The 18,381-nt window shown below is 44.8% G+C and overlaps 1 protein-coding gene across 7 annotated transcripts in view; it reads right to left on the reverse strand.

Annotated features, from left to right (window-relative positions):
- IL15RA (interleukin 15 receptor subunit alpha) overlaps positions 1 to 18,381 on the reverse strand; it is an 85,727-nt gene that overhangs the window by 46,652 nt on the left and 20,694 nt on the right. For 3 of the 7 annotated variants that reach the window (XM_083183368.1, XM_083183370.1, XM_083183367.1), the window contains exon 2: positions 3,385 to 3,470. The exons of 3 other annotated variants lie outside the window; for them this stretch is intronic. The gene's annotated coding sequence lies outside the window, so the exon portion shown is untranslated. Of the gene's footprint in view, positions 1 to 3,384; positions 3,471 to 6,192; positions 6,317 to 18,381 lie in introns of all 7 variants that reach the window. One more of the 7 variants, XM_083183369.1, reaches the window with a different exon arrangement.

The following is an 18,381-nucleotide window of genomic DNA, read 5'->3' on the forward strand; positions in this document are numbered from 1 at the left end:
ATAAGTAAATATGTATCATCAAACTGAATTGTGCGCCAGGACTAGGATATGATTAATGGACTGGATGTTTAGGAGAAATATGATGCAGAGAGCTACGTGTGAGATATAGGAAAGATGTATTCTAGCTTCAATAATACATAGCCAGGAATGTTGTATTTCATTGTATGAGGAGTATGATGTGTTTCAAATAACTGTAAGCGAAGGAGGAGTATGAGATTTACAACCCTGTGTCATGGGAGATTGTTAGGCCATAAGGTGTAGGCCTATCGGCTGTGTGCCATGTGCTCAGCCATGTGCTATCATCATGGATTGTATTGTGTTTCACAATAGCTACATATAGCAGCGGTTGGTAGAATATGGATAAACATATAGAATTGGTAGATATAGCCGTGTGCGTTTACATGTGGACAAAGTGAGGCCTAAGCCTGCTGCTGCCATGTGGCAAGGCAACGGCCTAGTTCCTGGATCTTGTGTATGCAAGGAGTGTAAATAGCTTCCTTTTGTTTGCTATGTGTCTGGATATTTAAACTAGCCACTGTGTGTCCAAGTGTGGTTGCGGAAAGGCTTTTAAAGTATATTGACTGGCTAGAGTATCTAGATAATCGGATGTAACTGTAAGAAACATGTGCTGTGAGAGTAGTCCACTATTGTCTGGATTCTTTGTATTGAAGTGTGTGTGTTTGCTCAAAGGGACGCATGTATTTGAACGCATGTATTAGGCTAAAGTGAGCATGTATGGATTCCAGCATTTGTGCTTAATCAAGAGTGTGTGTCTACGTCCCAGAATGGATTAGCCCTGAGCTGTTTCTATTTAAGAGTGTGAATGCTTTGTGTAATATCCAGTGAGAATATCTAGATAAACTGGCGGATAAAACCAACTTATATGTAACAAGTGTTGTTAGCTTGATGCTCGGATGGTATGTGTGTAACGGCATGTGATGTGATTATGGTATAGTTAGGCCTTAAATTGTATAGTGCCATTTAGGTGCTCTGTTCAGAGAAGTACATGGTAGCTTAATGATATTCAAATTGTGTATGCTGCAGGTTTAGTGTGTTTGCTGAATGTGCAAGTTATATTCCGGATTGTGAGTGTTGTTTGATGCAGGGTTGAGTTCATCATAGTCTACCACAAAATGGCGGAATACCATGCGGCAGACCAACATGTGCTCTGGCCAAAATGGCCGACAATAAGGTTCCTCTGTGTGCCATGTGGCGGTATCTAAAATGGTGGACGCAAGGTCGGTTATTCTAAAATGGCTGCTGCTTCATAGCCACGCCCCCCCAGCACTGTATTCACATACACATTATTTAACACTGAGGTTAATTGTATTTAAGGATGCTGGAGTAAATAATCGTTATTAAGTATAATACCTGTATTGTTATATTTATAATCCATGATACAGTTTCATCTGCTTACACTTATAAATAATATTCATTGATTATAATTCTGGACATTCACTTATTGGTTGTGTGCGACATGAATAAATTAGATAGACTTTGCATTTATAAATAAATGGACTTCCATACAGTCTTCTATGATGAAGCGCCTTTGGGGCCTGGATCGGTGACAATGCCGTGAAGAAATTGGGAGGAAGGTTATTTGAAAGACTTTAAACGCTTTTATCGCTACTGATCCTTACCTATAAACTGCAATCTACCTATGTTCCTGTTTGTGTCCATTAAACCTGAGAGTTAACTTGGACACTGCATTCCTTCTGGACAGGAAAATGTTGATACAGCTCGCTGTCCCGTCGTCAGGCACACACGCGGCTTCAGCTCGCGGCACCTCTCTCAGCCAGAGGATTTAGATTGCGACGCAATCTGAATCCTCTGGCTGAGAGAGGTGCTGCGAGCTGAAGCCGCGTGTGTGCCTGGGAGCATCATCAGACATCACCCGCGATCCATCTTGCTAAGGTCACGGCGCGTCATCAGGCGCAGCCCGTCTCCTGGCAACGTGGCTGTGTACATAACTTGATAGCAATATCACCATGCTGCTCCCAGCACTCCTCCCTGATCTCAGAACTCTTCGATCAGCCCGGGTTATTTTAAACTACATCACATACAAATATTACGTGCAGCAAAATGAAAGTGTATAACATAGTTAGGATACCGCAATAATAAAGAATGTTTGCAAAATATCCGTGTATAAAAAATACATTAAGTTTTTATGCCACTATGAATACTATTTCATTCTAAGATTAATTTAAAGAGGTAAAGCATCATAACTATCAAGAAAGAATCATGAAGGATCATAAAAAAAGCACACTCAATTAATTACTGATAGAACACTCTCTACAGATAATCTAACTCTTTAGTGAAATCCCCCCCCCCCCCTGCTCCCTTCTTAAGCTATTTGCAACTAAATTATTCTAAGCCGAGGCAAATAAGTCTTCCTACAGTGACTAAATAACACACTTATGAGTTTCTACTGTTCATGCTGAATAACATCACACTATGGGCTGGATGCACTAAGCTTCAAAAGTGATAAATTGGAGAGTGATAAACAGCCAGCCAATCAGCTCCTGCCTGACATGTCACAGACTGTGTTTGAAAAATGTCAGACAGGAGCTAATTGGTTGGTTGTTTATCACTATCCATTTTATCACTTTAGATGCTTAGTGCATCTGGCCCTATGTCCCAAAAAACATGAACCCTCTATCCCTACCGATGCTGAATTTGAAAACAGGGGACACTCAGTTTTTCAGAGTCTGATGCCGAGACGGTGTTGGTAAAGGAAACCTTAAAAACATTCTCAGGTGCAGACAAAATATAACCGTTCTCAAGGATATAGCATCAGGAGTTCAAAGGACATCACAGATATTACCCTTATAGAAGCCAGCAGACCCTGTACAGCAAGGAATCGGAGTCTGCTATTGCTATTGATGGTCTGCTGGCTTCTATATATACACTTTTAGTATCTGCATATGGTACAGCAGCAGAATAATAACTGTCCTCATTATATGACCATTTGAATATTTTAATATTCTTGGAGTCTTAGCCATCCACTTTTCAGACAGTTATAACCGTGGATAACGTGCCAGTAAAACTTCTAGCAAAGATACTTTATTCTTAATTTATAAAAAATTTGTGGCTCTAGTACACAGAGGGGTTTTGGGGGCATTTTCTAAGCGATGTCACTAGAGTGTTAAAACATGTACCTACATCGCTCTGTGTGTAGGGGCCATAGCGATAGCGATGCATGGCGACGCGCGTCACTATCGCCTGGCAATTAATATCCAGCATGCTGGAGATCGCTGGTCGGGGCCAGCTGTATGCTGAGCGATCTTGCGGAGCTTGTAGGACACTTTAGTAAGTGAGTGTGTGTTTACTGACAATCCCAATAATACGGACTACATGTTGTTAAATGCGTAATTATTTACTTACCACTATTTTCTTAAAGTTCTATCAAGGCAGTGCGTGACATTTGGAAAATACTGTAGGCTTTCCTCTTGACTGTACAGCAGTGTCACCTGGAAAAGTATAAAGACAACTCTCAGCAAGCTGCTCAGAGTCCGATTCCAAGCATGGAACACAAGTCATGTCAATTACCAAAACAATTTATAAGAACGAGCCACCTCCACGCACTGCTAAGATAGGACTTGAAGGAAAAGTAGTTTTAGTATTCCAGTACAGATCTGCAATAGTTGCATAGGAATAGGACGTACATCTGACCAATGGGTTGGTTTTCAGTCATTTTAAAATATGGAGGCGGGCATATGTGTGGGTCACATAATGAGTGTGAAGAAACCAAAGATCTGGCTAATATACTTTTATAGCTCTGGCTCTGATCCATCACTAAAATGTGATGAGATATAGTGATGAAATATATATAGATAGCACAGCCATATTGCACACTGTGGCAACTAAGAAGGGAGCACTCAAATGGTGTTATCCTCACCCAAACAATTAGAGATTTACAAAATAAATATTAGAGTGCCCTCTCCAATGCACCTCACATTTATGCTTATAGGTAAATATAAAGTAAAAAACAGTTACTTGTGAAACTCAATAATATCAACAAAAAAATTAAGGGAAGCATATTCACAAATGGTGTTGAACACAAATAAATGCCATATAGACACAATGGGCGGGATGCAGTAACATCCGCAGCCCCTCTCCGCCACACATCGCAGATTACCGCGTAGATAATAATCACATATGCGATTATTATCACAAAGGGCAGCTCTTGCGTTAAGAGCTGTCCTTTGCGATGCGCCCGGCTCTCCCCCCTCCTCCTGCCCAGCAGCCCCCTGCTCAGACGCTGCAGGGGCTGCCGGGCTCCGCCTCCATCTCCCTGCACCCGGAAGCCACCTGATTCAGCAAACACAACTCATCAGGCTCACAGAGTCTGTGGCCAATTCCCTTTCACTGCGGGGTATAAATGTCATCAAGCAACAGTGCTTTGTTGCACTAACCCTGCTCACAGTCTGCTAACCTGTTCCTGGGTTACCAAAGACCCCAGTGCAAATACCAGCTATCGCAGCCCCTGGCTTCCAGCTATCCTGAGTAGCTGCACCGCTGCATCCATCAGTCCATCCCGGTGTTCACTGGATAGCTGTCCTGTTTACCTGCTGTGCTTCCCTGCATGTCCAGTTTAATTCTGGTAATCTGCACCGTCTGGTCTCCTGGCTATCCTGAGTAGCTGCACCACTGCTTTCATCTGTCCATCCCGGTATTCCCTGGATATCGGTCTTGTCTCCAGCTCTGCTCCTCTGTCAATACCGGTCCAGCTCTGCTCATCAGTCAATCCTGGGTGCTCTGCACTGCATAACAGCCCATAGTCTTCGCCTGCAACATCCAAGGTACTTTTTCTCACTTATTAAGTGGCTAACCTGCATTCTCTCAGTCCACAACCTGTGTACAAGTATATGTTGCAGCTGACCTGCATTCTCCCAGTTCACCATTCCTGCTCAAGAGTGCTTAGTGCCTGACCGTCAGCAGTACTCCTGCAGAGCCTGATTTATTTTCTATTCATTTTGATATTCATTTTATGCATGAATACCCGCTAAATTTTTAGTTGCCACCTCTAGTCAGGGTCCACCTCCAGCCTCGTCCGGATCCGCAATAACCTTACCATGACACCAAATATAAAATTCCATATGAGAACAAGATGCAGGGCTAAATGTAATAGGGTGTGAAAATCAGAAAGTGAGAGATTTTGGGAGTTTTCCAAATTTATTTAATTTTTTTTAAAGCAGCAGTCATTTACATAAAAAAAAAAAAAACAGGTTGACTTTTGCCATGTAATTGATTGTCGCTTAAAAAAAAATTGGGAAAACTAACAAAATCTCTCACTTTCTGAATTACACACACTATTACATTTGGCCCATAGTGTTACTAAGTAATACATCCAAAATTGATGAGGGTGACTTCCTACCACATTATGAGATAAAAAGGTGCACATAAAGACTGAGTAGATGTTTCAGATTCCTGGGGTAGCATCAGCTCCAAATACGATAGAATCTACTCCTCGTTTGGTCATTATGCCAATCCTCCATGTTTTATCCAACACATTTCAGAAAGTACTCTGGGCGGGATGTTCTAATATCCACAGCCCTCTAATGCCCCACTTCACTGGGTACCGCATTGTTAGTAATCACATATGCTCTAACATATGCGATTAGTAACACAAGGGACAGCTGTTGTCCAGGGGTAACCATATAGTGTACAAAAAGTTACCTAAACCGACTTGTAATAAGTGAGAGAGAATTAAGTGCTCTAAAAGTTTGGCCAAATTAAAATAAGCTAACATAGGGCTTCATTCTGGTCCCATCGGTCCCCCGCGTGTTCACATGGAGGACTGATGGTAAGGCTCTGCACCTGTGCATATTCTCATATGAGCCTCTGCAGGCCTTCTGTGCGGGCGCCTTTGCCGACCTGCACAGTTGGCGTGGCGCTTGTACGGGGGGGGGGGGGAGGGGGATAGGGGTGGTGATGGATCATGGGAACGCACAGTGTTTCACAGGAATTTGCGCCGCAACTGCTCGCAGCTTACCGAGCAGATCAGACACAGGGCCATAGTATAAAGTTAGTACCTCAGGCAGAAAGAGAGAAAGGACTCCCAGTTATTCCTTGTGAGGAAATGTAAACAAGTTCTCACACAAAAATTTCAGATACTGTAATCCTGATGGGCATAAAGACAGGGGATTTTTTTGGTCTCAATAGACTTGGAAGATGCTTATTTTCACATACCAATCAGCCAACAGCATCAGAGCTATTTCAGAATTTTGCATCCAAAACAACATTTCCAGTTAACATGTCTTCCATTCCGATTGGCGACCTCACCAAGAACTTCTTAATATTACTTATAGCTCACCTGAGAAAATATAAAATATTAATTTGGCCATACCTCAACAATATTTTAATTTCAGGGAGTACAAAAAAGGAGCATGGATCTAATTATAAAGACTATTCAATAGCAAGGTTGGAAAATAAATCTAGGAAAGAGCAACTTCTAGGAGAACAAAAAAATACAGTCCAATACAAGATTACAATCTTAAAAAAAAAAAAGATATACAGAAGTTTTCGGAAGCTGGATACATTGGTTCAGAGATGCAACAGAATGCAACTGTATATCTCAGTTGCCTCCTTTTGTAAGCATGTCATCAACCATAAGGGTAATACTTGTGGATGAGAGTTCTGCATTGGATGGTGGTCACCACAAGAAAAACTACTCTCTTCAAATAAGAGAAATAAGAGCGGTTTGATGTGTGACAAATTATTTCAAAGATCAAATTAGATCACCCTCTTAAAGTTTTTTTTTTTTAGACAATGTGACAGTGGTGGGGCCTCTCTAAATCATCAGTGTGGCACCAAAAGCAGTGTCTTATGGCTGAGATAAAGAACATCATGAAATGGACAGGAAAAAATATTTGTGAGAAGTGATTTTTTCAACAGAAAGTTTTACCAGGAGAATGAAAATTGGGTACTTATATGTTAGTTGGGCCACCACTAAGCTATTTGCTTAGTTTTAGCCATCCTCTAGCCACGCTTCGGGCTCGGTGGCTCGCTGCGGTCGCCACACTATATAAATTCAACTCCATACCGACATGACTAACTATAGTGGTGGCCCAACTAACATATAAGTACCGAAAATTGATCTTCCAGATAATAGTGATAATATTTATGCAGCCAGAGATAGACCTGATGGCAATAAATTTAAATACTAAACTTCCTCAGTTCTTTAACAGGTACCATGTTCCCGGGACTCAGGAAATCAATGAAATGGTATTTGCAACTGAGCTTTTTCATCCGGCTATTTCCTCTGATGGGTCATATATGGAAAAAAATCTGAGGAGAACATGCAGAAGTAGTGGCAATAGTCACTTATTGACCCAGGAGAGCATGCTTTTCAGTTGCTTGGGACATGTCAGTAGAGGAACCCTGGGTGTCACCAGTCAGAACGGATCTTCTCATGGACCATAACTTCACCTGAATGTAGAAGGTCTCTAATTTATCATTTTATTAAAATTGAGTGGTTCAGATCCATTTGGCTGCTCCTGTGGGTGCATTTGGCATTCCTGTGGGCTCAAGGAAAGGCTATGCACAGATTAAACAGAGAAGTAATTGTCTTTATTTAGGTACAAAGGTATACCATCAATGGTAAAGGCACACTTTAAAGGGTGGTGTCTATTTCATGGGCAACGAGGCTCAGACTTTGGTTAAGGGCATTTGTGGAGCAGCAACTCTGTCTTCGATGTACAGATGGAGCTGCTCTCATTAGAGAGCCATGGAGTATATAATAGCTAATTATAATCACTGATAATTCAGTTTAATGGAAATGCTCCATTACAGCCTTTAGATTGCCCTCCCTTGATTGTGTTTTTTTCAGAGACTATGATGGAGAAACACTCAAGACACAGGAGAGTAGGAAGAGCTAGCTTACATACACGAGGTGGGGGTCTTTGTGAAAAAAAAAAACTTCCTGACTGTCTAATGTAATTAACTCACTGCAGGGGCTGCCATAAAGCATTTAAATGAAACAATTATGAGTGAGTACAATTTGCTATTATTTATGGGGACATGCCTCACTGCGAAGATGGGTCTATGGTTTATTCTGCAAAAAGATTTCAATTTAGCTCAGCTCTCAGCTGGCAGAGAATGAATCCGACACAATACTGTATAGTATAGTATAGTATAGGGATGCATTGTGCTCCCTCCGATTTTGCTTTCTAAGGACATTACTTTTTTAGGTACACTTTATGGAATGTAAAAGAAAGCTTCAAACAAACAGATGCTCTACATACAATCAGTATCATAATAAGTGTAAGTCAAGGGTTGAAGTGGGGGGAAAGAATTTTTTTTTGAAGGGTCAGCACTAGGTCTGCCTTGATAAAGCAGGCGTGGCCCAGTGAAACACGTTGGTGGTACTGTGTTGCTACAGACCTGGGGAGACATCTGAATTTACACCTGCTCACTACTCTGACCACCGGGTCCCCAAAATTTGGAAGTCATCGGCTCAACTGCCTGTCCATTGGATACAAATTTACCACGAGGTAGTAGGTCAGGCTCACAACAAACAGCCACTCCCTCGATACCTGGTACACAGGAGTATACATTGCCGCACCACTTGGACTCCATTCACCTTCTGGGACTATCATAGTGTGGACAATGCAGGTCACATTGAAACCCCCATTTGGACTCACCTCCCCACGTGAGATCTGGCCACAAAGCCAATTTATTGATAGCCTTTTTTATTGTTGTGTTTTTTTATGTCATTGTGCATTTTTTACATGTATATTGATCTTTTGTCATCTCACATAAATGTGCATTCTAAGTATTCTATGAGCATCAACTTTTATTATTAAAATATATTAATTTTAAGTGGTATTCACTCATCATTAAATAAGAGCGCTGCTAACTCTCAGTGTTAAAGTGGGGGGGAACTGAGTTCCACCACCTCTGATGGTAGGGGGAACTACTGTATTTGCTGGCGTATAAGACTACTTTTTTCCCCTAAAAAACATGCCTCCAAGTGGGAGGGTCGTCTTATACGCCAAGTGCACTTATATAACAAACTCTATATTTTCAGTGGAAATGTTGGGGGGTCGTCTTATACGCCCAGTTGTCTTATACGCCGGCAAATATGGTAGTTCCACCTCCAGTACAGCTCTGCAAAGGAATTCCAACAGAAAACCCTGTTCCAGCTGCGTCTATGGGGTTTTACTGTGGGAATTATGTATAAGTGACACTACTGTGTGTCATACATGTAAAAAGGAGTACTACTGTGTAGCCTAACATGAATAAAGGGCACTACTATGTGGTGTAATATAAATCAGGGGCACTACATGCTGTCTAATCTCTTATATATTTGGCTACATCTGTCACTCAAAGTGTGTCTGGAGCTGTAACGCTGGGTTGTGGACTTCCATCTTAATTTATGATTGTCATCACCTGTTTTAAACAGGGTAATTGATAAGAAAGGTGTTTAAGCACAGGTGATGGTAATCCATAAATTAAGAAGAAAGTCCAGAAACAGAGCAATGTGTCCCTCCTGGAGAGGGTCATGTTGGGAGGTATGCACCTCCCTCCCTCCCCCCCATTCACGGCATCCCCACGATTAAATGGCACATGCAAAACACTGACATGGCTATTGTCGACAATGAAAAAGGTTGACAAGATTTATTTGTCACTTTTTCAATGTTTTCATATTCATTCTCATGTGTCGAAATGGACACCAATGAAGTGCCACACTTATGTCAACATTTACATGTGTTGACCTTTCTGTGTTGATTTTTTCTTGTGGCGATTCGCGGCACCCCCCGCGACCCCCCTCCCGCGATTTGCAGCACACCCCCCGCAATTCGCGGCACCCCCGGTGACTCCCGCGATTCGTGGCCCCACCCCGTGACACACCCCCCCTCCTGCGATTCGCGGCACCCCGCGACCCCCCTCCCACAATTCGCGCAAACCCCCCGGGCCCCCCTCCCGCGGTTCACGGTGCCCCCCATGACCCCCCCTACCGCGATTCCCCACCCCTGACCCCCCCTCCTGTCATTGCGGCAACCCCCCACCCCCGCGACCCACCCTCCCGCGATTCACTGCAACCCCCCGCGCCCCCCCCCTCCCACAATTCGCGGCACCCACACACCCCCCCCGCGACCTTCCCTCCCGCAATTCACGGCATCCACCCACGACCCCTCCTCCCGTGATTCGCGGACACCCATCACCTCCTCCCCCCCCCCCCACCCCCGCGCGCGATTCACGGCAACCCCAGGATTAATTGGCACATGCAAAACACTGGCACAGCTATGGTCGACAATGAAAAAGGTTGACATGAGTTTTTGAAGATTTATTTTTCTTTTTTTGAATGTTTTCATATTCATTCTCATGTGTCGACATGGACACTTATGTCAACATTTACATGTGTTGAACTTTCTGTGTTGATTTTTTCTTGTGGCGATTAGCGGCACCCCCCGCGACACCCCCCTCCCCGCAATTCGCGGCACCCCCGGTGACTCCCGCGATTTGCGGCCCCACCCCGTGACACCCCCCCTCCTGTGATTCGCGGCACCCCGCGACCCCCCTCCCACGATTCGCGCCGGCCCCCCCTCCCGCGGTTCACGGTGCCCCCCACGACCCCCCCTACCGCGATTCCCCACCCCTGACCCCCCCTCCTGTCATTGCGGCAACCACCTGCCCCCGCGACCCACCCTCCCGCGATTCACTGCAACCCCCCGCGCCCCCCCTCCCACAATTCGCGGCACCCACACCCCCCGCGACCCCCCCCTCCCGCAATTCACGGCATCCACCCACGACCCCTCCTTCCGTGATTAGCGGACACCCCTCACCCCCTCCCTCCCCCCCACCCCCGCGCGCGGTTCACGGCAACCCCAGGATTAAATGGCACATGCAAAACACTGGCACGGCTATGGTCGACAATGTAAAAGGTTGACATGAGTTTTTGAAGATTTATTTTTCTTTTTTTGGAATGTTTTCATATTCATTCTCATGTGTCGACATGGACACCGATGAAGTGCCACACTTATGTCAACATTTACATGTGTTGAACTTTCTGTGTTGATTTTTTCTTGTAGCAATTTTTTTCCAGTGACAACTATGAACTATGTGCACGTCAACCTACACATCATCAACCAATTCTTTGTATAATATACCTGTTCTGTTTTACTGTAGGTGTTTTAAGTCAGACCTTTTACTGCTACTATTACTGTTTATGTAAATGCATTCTGAATGACAGCAACATCCTACCATCTTTCTACAAGAATATATAACCAACTACGTGATTCATCGCGCCCCGTGCCCCCCCTCCCGCAATTCACGGACCCCCCGCGCACCCCCCCTCCCGCGAGTCGCAACCCCCCCTCGCGCAATTCACGCCCCCTCCCATGCTTTGCGGACCCTCTCCCGCGATTCGCCGACACCTGCGCCCCCCTCCCTTGATTCACGGCACCCCCGTGCCCTTCCCGCAATTCACGGCACCCCTAAGCCCCTCTTTAGTCCCCCATATACTCACACACCCCTATCACTACCCAGCTTCCTGCTCTCCTGAACCGTAACTTCCACCACTGGGGAGTCGCTGACGCTGTTTTGCCCACATGCCCCTATCATGCCTCATAGCCCAGCCTCCTGCTCTCATGCACCCGAACTCCCACCCAGTAGGAGGAGACACTGACTAAGGGCCACCATCCTGTACTGCCACGCTGGACCCTCACCCACTGGCAGAAGCTGCACAGTATCTCCCACCCTCCTCTTTAGTCCCCCTTATGCCCACACACCCCTATCACTACCCAGCCTCCTGTTTTCCTGTGTCGTGACCTCCGCCAGTGGGGAGCCGCTGACTCAGAAACACCCTACTATACTATTGCACACACACACCTAAACAACATGCACACACAGCCCCACCCCCACACCCACAAATGTCACTGTACCATCCACACTATCAATGTACATCTTACTCTGTAACCGCTTTTTAATTAAACAAAACAATACACACCCCCTTCCACATCATATGCTCTCTATTTAACACATTTCACCTATAACTCAAGTTGCAATACAGGCCATCTTTCATACAATTCTAACCATCTTTCTCATATGCAAATGTTCACAAATTAAGGGGGCGCAGCCCCTTACGACGGTGTGAAGAGCGCGATGAATCACCTAGTGTGAATATAATTGTGCTAAAGTGTAGCTTAATTTGAATTGGGAGTAAAAATGTGTAACCACGCCCCTTCCTTCTGAGACCACTGTTCCTTTATAAAGTATGGGAAATAGGGCAGATATCCTGGCACTGGTCAGAGTCCCAACTAATTGGGGGGGGGGGGGGGGGGGGTTGGGTACCTGAGTTCCACCACCTCTCCAAGACCACTTTAAGCCCTGGTGTAACTCATGATCTAGATTATGGCTAGTATGTAAAAGACTTCTTATTTGAAGAAACTGGTAGGAATCTGGTGATATATCACTGAGGTTGCTATAAATTGTGGCTAAACTCAGAGTTTTGGAGGACTTTCCTACACAGACTTTCCTACACTCAACAGTCGGGAACATTGAATTTCGACTGTCAAGTTACTGTCGGATCTGATGAAAAAACACTTGGAATGGGATTACGACTGCTGGGACTTTCTGACCTTCTTAATCCCAGATTGAACACCCCCCTTATACTGGTCAGCTTTGTAAAGGAAGATTTTACACAGGATGTAAAAGGGAGGTGTCTCAGTAAGCAGTAGGGAATAACAAATCATGGACATTACTGAACAAAGAGTGTATTTTTTTAGTTTGGTAGTACCCTATGAACGGAGAAAGTAATTTCCCAGCTCTTCTAACACCTCAGTCACCCAAACATTGGTTTGTTACAGTCTAATATGATTGTTCATGTTAATAGATATGCCCTTCTGGATAATCTATATCAGGGGTAGCCAAACCTGTCCTTAAGATCTACCAACAGTTCATGTTTTTCAGGCAACCTGTGGATCTATAGTAGGAATGAATGCAGTGACAGTTTGTAATGACTACAGCTGTAGCTGGGTGATTTAGAAAACGTGGAACGTTGGTAGATCTCGTGGAACAGTTTGGCCAACCCTGATCTATATGAAGTTAACCTGGTGGCAGTTGGTGTGGATCCCCAATTTCAATTTTGGACTGCGCTGGAGCCCAACCTCTGGAGCTGCCATTGATTACCTCCATATACAAACACGTATATACTCCTATGTGTAAAACAGCTGACTCTTTCTAATAGGTTAAATCCCTTTCCACCAACAGAGATCAGAACTATGAACCAGTATGTTGGTACCATTAATGTCTATCAAGCTCCAAATGCAAATGAAATGTATGCAGGAATAAGGTATTAAACTTTAGTTAGAACCTTGAATATGGGCCTGATTCAGAGATGGACAGAAATGCATGGCTGTTTTTAAGCAGCTGTAAAATTCTGTTTGATTTGAAGGAGGAACATGTAGGTGATGTCTCAGTAGTAGATATGCTGTATGCATGTAGCTGCAATCCCAGCACTGCAGCAAATGTGTCCCCCCACAAATGGATTCCTAAGTTCTTAAGTTACAAAATATTATTTCCTGTTTATTTTATGAGATTTCTATGTCCTGTATTTCCTGTCTATTTGTACCCCGTTTTCAATGTTAGGCAAACATGTCGACCCGGTAATTTGCCTTTTAACTTTTTTTCAGTGTGAACGGTTGAACCCATGTCAAAATTCCCAGGTCTCCAACCCTGCTTTTTACCAGGGTTGGAGACCCGGGCATGCTGACAAGGGTTGACCCATTCACATTGCAAACAAACCAGTGTTAAAAGGCAAATTATCAGGTAGAACTGGTTCAACTCGGGAATTTGCCTTAGCATTGAGAACGGGGGTCCGATGCTGCAGTCCCCGGCATATAAATGCTGGGTAAAACCCATGTCCATCACAATGGCAGTGTGAATGTGGTGTTAATATTTTTTGTAATCATACCTTGGAATATTTTGTTCCAATTAAAAGATATTTATAGCATATAATCAGCCTCCTTAATGAATCTATAAGTTTTTGAGGCCTAATGCATTTATGCAATTGGTAAGCCTGGTTAGACATATATGCAAAGAAAAGTTGCTCCTCTCAGGAGCTTGGGGTATACCTGCACACTGAAAATATTTTCTTGGTGCTAAGAAAGACTGAAATCCCCAGATTTATTGATCAGTAATAAGGGTGCAGTACCCAACAGTCAGGGGTTAACATGATATACAAAGAGAGAAGGAGGGACTGTTAATGGGAGCGCAGAAACAAAATTTAAGACTTAACTTTTAATTCTTAATATATTAAATTGTGAAGTTATAACTCCCTCTCAATAGAGAGGCGATGACTAGATATTTCAAGCATGCTTGAAATATCTAGGCCAGTGATAGCAGCGTGCAGGGCCACGCTTCGCTATTGGGCATACACACACAGCGATTTGTGCTTCATTTCTAAGCGATCTACTCAGAACGCTTAGAAATGGGTCTGAAATCGCCACGTGTGTATGCCCCATAATACTATGTACAGATGGAGTGGATCTCGCTCTTGCAGGGGATGGCGGAAGATTCGCCAGCCGCCATCCCCCGCCAGCCACGTAAGGAGATGCGCGTGCATCGCCTTACAACGGGGCTCCCCCCCCCGGGTCCCCGCCGCCTCGCCGAGGTTCGCCCGGGGTCCCTGCCGCCTTGCCGTCCCCCTCCCCCTAACCCTCTCCCTGTAGCGGAGACGGACAGGGTTCCCGTTCCCCTGACTGGAAACTGAGACGCCTCAGTCAGATGGGGCGCCTCTTCGCCAGATTCTGGCGCTGGCGCAGCGCCAGCAAAGAAGAGGCCAGCTCCATCTGTATCATTATTTGTAACAACACATTGGGCCTAATTCAGACCTGTTCACTAGGCTGCGTATACTAGATACTCAGTAATAAACGTCAGTCAGAATTGACTGACCGAAAAGGGAGCGGGCGCTGATGTCATGTTATGTGTGCCGCCCGCCCTGAGCAGGCATTGGCTCATCTGCGTTCCCAGGGGAACGCCCAGCGTTTTCATGGGGATGTCCATAAAATGCTTGTTGTTCCCCTGCACCAGCACATCCCCTTCCCTCCCTCAACAAAGTAAACGCCTCAGCTAGTGTGAGCGTTCACACTGAGGGTCTGCACATGCACATAATCGCATATGCACAGACCTCCAACATCGGCCACATCCGATCAAACATGAATTTATCGGTTGCGTATTTAATTGCCTGTGTGCTTTTCAACTCATTTTTTATACAGTATTGATTTATATAGTCCCTTTATTTATAGGGCTTATGGATTATAATTAGACATACATTGATAATGCTATGACTATCGTGTTAATCATAAGTATCAAACACAGAGCTCAGCGCACATTGCCTATGCGCATTTTGAGGTCAACTTCATCTGGGCAAACGCGACTACTAGGTTGAAGTGTATTTTATTTGCGACAGGTGACCAATCATCTGTTTAGGTGCTGATTGGCAGCACTTCTGACCACAGACCTAAAAGCACAATTAAGTATAAAATCCCCACACCAATGGGGATTAACCAATTACACTTATAACCTTATATGGCTGTAAAAACGGGAGAGAAAATCTAATGGTCACAAAGACACAGTTCTAATTAATCTCTTATATATTTAGCCACATCTGTCAATCATCACCTGTGTGTTAACACTGGGCGGAGTTGTGTATAACGCTGGCTGGAGTTACACGGGTGATGGACAGGCCCCCCGGCCAGCATTATACACACAAAGTTACCTCCCCCCGCCCAGTGTTATACACACTCTCCGTCCCCCGGCCAGCATTATACACACACACACACATAGCATATCCCCCAAAGCCAAAAGTAACCCCCCCCCCCGCGCACCATCTACGCCCGCACCACCCTACCCCCCCCCCCAGCATCCGCGCTGCGAGGAGAGCTGTCCTGCCACAGCGCCTCCACAATTCCCGCCAACATCCCTGACAGCACCTCCCTGCGATCTCCTCACATACCCCCCACGATCTACAGGCAGCATACCTGCCCACCAGCATCCATGCCTCCTCCCTCCATCTCCCGGCAGGCCCCCCACTATCCCATCAGCATCCACGCCCTCCCGACCACGGTCTTGCCCCGACACTGCTCTCCTTAGAGGGAGCAGGACTACAGCAACTGTGCCAGCTATGAGGTAATGTGGGTGCTACTGGTGCCCGAAGGGGGGTGAGCTGCAGGGCTGTGCAACGTTCCCTACTTGATCTAACCCCTGCCACTTCACTCTGTGTCTGCCACATCACTCACCCCCGCTCTTTGCTCATTCCCATTCTGTGTCATCTGTCTCTGTCTGCTTAACCCCCCTCTCTCATTCCTGTCACTCTCTCTTTCACTCTACTCAACCCCTCCTTCTCACAACCACCCTCTCTTTCACCCCTCTCTCTTTCCCTGTTCCTGACCCCCTCTCTCTCTAACCTCCCCTCTTTCTCACCCCTCTCTGTCTCTGTCTGTCCCCTCTCTGTGTGCTTGCACCACCTTCTCTCTCCTCCCTACCTCTCTCTCTGTGCCTGACCCCCTCTCCCTCTACTGAAACCCTCTCTCTCAACCCCCCCCCCCCCCCCTGTTTTCCATCTGCCCAACCCCCCTCTCCCTCTGTGTGCCGCCCCCCCCCCCCCCCCCGGTCAACACCTCTAGCGTAAACAATCCCAAATTGTCCAATCTGTCTCCCTAATTCAATTTCTACAATGACATTGTTAATGGCAGCTGCAATTCTATTTCAATGAGCTGCATCTTAAACAGCAAGTGATAGGTCAGATTATTTATTTATGGCTCAATTTTTGACGGTACAGTACTTGTACATGGAGCAACACCGCACCTCATCACTGTAATGTTTTCATAAAAGCTGATTATAATATAAAGTAGTTTACTGGAGGTGGAGAACCCCTTTAATTATGTGTCTAGTACACAGTTAATTTATAGATTTGCCAAAATGTACTGTTATTATTATAATTCACACGCTTTGTCGCTCTCTATCTCGGACACCCTCTTTTTCTCACCCTCTCTATTCATGACACCCTCTCTCATCCCTCTTTCGCTATCCCTGACCCCCTTTTTTTATCTCACCCCTTCTCACGTTTTATTCAATTGTTGTTTTTTCCCTTTTGCATGCCTATTCTCACTTTTATATGTCGTGATAGTGTGATATTAAATTTTCCCCATCTTTCAAAAGTTGACACTTTTTTGAGCATCTTTTATTTCACAGTCATTTTCAATGGTATTCTTATTCAAATGTTTGGTAATAATTTTCACACTTTTTATTAGACGTCTAAACTTGGTATATTTCTTGACTTTTAATTTGTCTTTTTTATTTATTTTTTTAAATTAATGCTTTATTTAATGTGTTTTTCTTTTTTTTTTTTATAAATGGTTAAGGATATTCTTAAGAAAAATAAAATCTGATAGAATATACGCACACCCACCCCCCCATAGAGTATAGGCACACCCACCCCCCATAGAGTATAGGCACACCCACCCCCATAGAGTATATGTACGCACACCAGAAAACACCCCTCCCCCCCACATAGAGAGTAAGCACACCGGCAAAACGGGTATGGGTCATTGGGTCTACCAAATTAATGTCAACAGGGCTTAGGTCAACACTTGGAAAAAGGTCAACATGGCTAAGGTTGTCAGGGTCAAAAGGTCGTACAAACATTAGGTGGACAATGGGAAGGTCGATAGTCAAAAGGTCGACATGAGGTTTTCACTTTTTTTGTCCGTAATGTCGACACAGTAAGTTTGCACCCTCCACACCCTAGTAGAGCATGAAATACCGCCTGTCAGCACATGTCGATTCCCCCCAAAAAAATGTAGACATTTTGACTGTCGACCTTCCCATCGTCGACCTAATGCTTGTGTCAACCTTTTCCAGGTGTCGATCTTCAGTGGTCGACCCAATGCATTTTGACCTTATTAGTGTCGTCCTGATGACCCTATACCGGCAAAACCTCCCCCCACCTTCTGTAACACACAAATCTCACAAGTGTGTGTGTGTGTGTGTGACAGAAGGATCACACAGCAGGCCCCGGCTCCCACTCTCCTGTGGGCGGCAGGCTGCAGTGCACGTCCTCCACTCTTTGTCATTCGCGGTGGCTCCCTGAATGTGGCACCCGCCTGCTCGCACATCTGATTTTCAGAATCAGAATTAAATGGCATCTGCTTAAAAGGGGGTTGGTGCTGTTATAATGGAGACAAACTTGTATGGCCGGGCAGAGGGCAGTGTAAACTTGCGGGCATCTAATTAGGGGCAGACTACGGGCAGCAATGTGGAAAATGCAAAAAAAAATACTTACCTTACACCCAATTGATCTGAAAAAATACTTACCTTACACCAATTAATTTAAAATAAATAAATAAGACAAATTAAAAGTCAAGAAATATACCA

Source organism: Crinia signifera, chromosome 4, assembly GCF_055691185.1.
Source record: "Crinia signifera chromosome 4, ASM5569118v1, whole genome shotgun sequence".
Taxonomy (NCBI): Eukaryota; Metazoa; Chordata; class Amphibia; order Anura; family Myobatrachidae; genus Crinia; species Crinia signifera.